Genomic DNA, 2,500 nt, shown 5'->3' with positions numbered 1-2,500 from the left:
GGCGAGTCAAGCAAGCAGCATTCTTCCATAGTTTCTGCTTCAAGTTCCTGCTTTGATATATCTCAATGCTGGACTGTAAGCTGAAATAACCTGTTTCCTCCCCTAAGTAGCTTTTGGTCAGAGTGACAGAGTAACGGCAGTAAAAGCAAGCTGGAGCCAAGCAGGGATGGCACCCACCTTCAGTACCAGCACTCGGGAGGCGGGCAGGAGGATCTCTGAGTTCGATGCCGTCCTGGTCTATAGAGTGAGTTCCAGGACAACCAGAGCTACGAGGTGGGGGTGGGTGGGGTGGGTGAAAGGAAGAAAGAAAGACGTAAGCCAGGGTAGGAGGAGACAATGATGTGTAATGTTCTAATCTTTGGAGCAGATCAGAATGTCATGTCTCCACCCAAGGCTACAGGTAGATTCCATTCTTTTGACCAGGAGGACCCAGGCTTGGAAGGAGCCTGTGACCCATCCCCTGTGACCTCTGAGGCCAGTTCACTGATACCCGTAGCTTTGACTCTACTTTCATTGCATTCCTGAAAGTGTTGTGATGCTGAGACCAAACGGGTGGTTGATTTTTTTTCCCCCCGTTAAGTTAGAATTCCCACAGTATTGAGAAATCAGAGCCTGTCCCAGGCTACAAAGGTTGCTCTGGGCCAAATGACCTCCAAAAGGCAACAGGAGGCTATTGAGCAGATGACAGCACTAGGAGCCCTTCCTGCTCTTGCAGAGGACCTGAGTTCTTTCCCATTACCCACGGTGGGCAGGTCACAAAAACCTGAAACTCCAGCTTCAGGGGATCCAATGCCCTCTTCTGACTTCTGAGGACACTGTGAGCATGCACGCACGCACGCATGCACACAGATAAATAAAAACGAAAAAGAAAAACATGAAGGAAAGATACTTCCAATAACCTTGTCATCTATATTAATATATGTTGTTATAGAATATATTGTACATATAATCATCCCGCTACACCTGTCTGTTCTGTGTGGGAGGAATCCATCAACTGTAGCAAGTACTCTGAGGGGAAAAAATGTCTTCTCCTGAGCATGTCTGACCTTTTGACCTTGCAACATGGTATCTGCTACAAATGTGTGGGGGGCTCTTGTCTTGTGCAGACAAGAGTCTTGGGCAGACACAGTTGCCAGGACAACTCTGTATTGTTGAACACAGAGTAACAACTCTTTACCTAACATTTCCACTGTACTGAGTATTACAAGTATTGTGTAGGTGATTTTAAATCCATAGCAGACATGGCTAGGTTCTGGGCAAACACTATAGCATTGCAAATAAAGGACTTGAATAGCCAAGCATTAAAGGCATCCTGGCAATATGTGTAGACACTGAACAATGACTATACGCTCATTTTAGTTTACTATTTTATTTTATCTAATATTTTAAACAATTGAGATAGGATCTTGCAACATATCCTATGACTTGCTGTGTAGCCCAGGCTGGACACATACTCAAACTCTTTTGGCTTCAGCCTTCTAAATATTAGGATTACAGGTATGTACCAGACTGCCCTACCACCTCAACAGTTTCAACCAAGCTTTTTAAACACACTTAAAATTTATTTTAAATCGTGTGTCTTTGAGAGGGTATGCTGTATGTGTGTGCAGGTGCACTCAGAGGCCAGAGGCATCAGATCTCTGGGAGCTGGAGTTACAAGCGGTTGTGGCGCTGAGGGTTCCTGGAACACAACTCAGGTCCTCTTCAAGAGCAGCTTGCACTCCTAACTGTGGAGCCCTCTCTTCAGCCCCCTCACGTAAGCTTTTTAAGAAACAGTACATTTCTCAGTAGGTAAAATGTCAAAGTACAAGTGGAATTACTCTCCTCTGTCTTCTTCCATATGGGTGTGACTCTCTGGGGATATTTTATCCCTATACAAGTACATACACACACACACACACACACACACACTCCACTCCACACCACACCACACACAGACACTGTCTCTCTGCCACAGTGGTATCACCCCCCTCCACACATACACCTCACACACCTCGCTTTGGTCCCTTACCAAGGAGACTGAAGATCTGCTTACATCTGACCACAGGGTGCCACTTATCTTAGACAAGATAGTCATTCTCACACTCATCCTGCCTCACAATCTGCTCACAATTCTCACCTGGTCCCTCTAGCATCTGGGTGCACACCCAGGAGGGATGAAGGACAGAAACCCAAACTTTCCCACTCCCACCCCACCCAGCTCCTGCTCTCCGATGCATGGAGTTCTATGATGTCCAGCAGAGGGAGACACTCTCCTACTCTTAGGACCACCAAGGGTTTTAAATGTCTCCCCAGAGGCTGTCGAGCTTCTGGAAGATGTGGCTAGGTACAAAGATGCCCTAGGGGGACCTGGGAGTCTCTTCCCCCCATCCCGGGCCAGACCACTGCCAGGCCTGTCCTTCCTCTGTCTGTATCTCTAGCTGTGCTTCTTGCTTTGGTACTGCCCTGAGGGAGGGGTCCGCTCCTTGATGGGAGGCAGGAAGCCTTGTCCTGGCTAGGG

The sequence above is a fragment of the Mus caroli genome, chromosome 7, assembly GCF_900094665.2.
Source record: "Mus caroli chromosome 7, CAROLI_EIJ_v1.1, whole genome shotgun sequence".
NCBI lineage: Eukaryota > Metazoa > Chordata > Mammalia > Rodentia > Muridae > Mus > Mus caroli.
The sequence above is the reverse complement of the archived record's forward strand: the minus strand, read 5'-3'. Positions refer to the sequence as shown.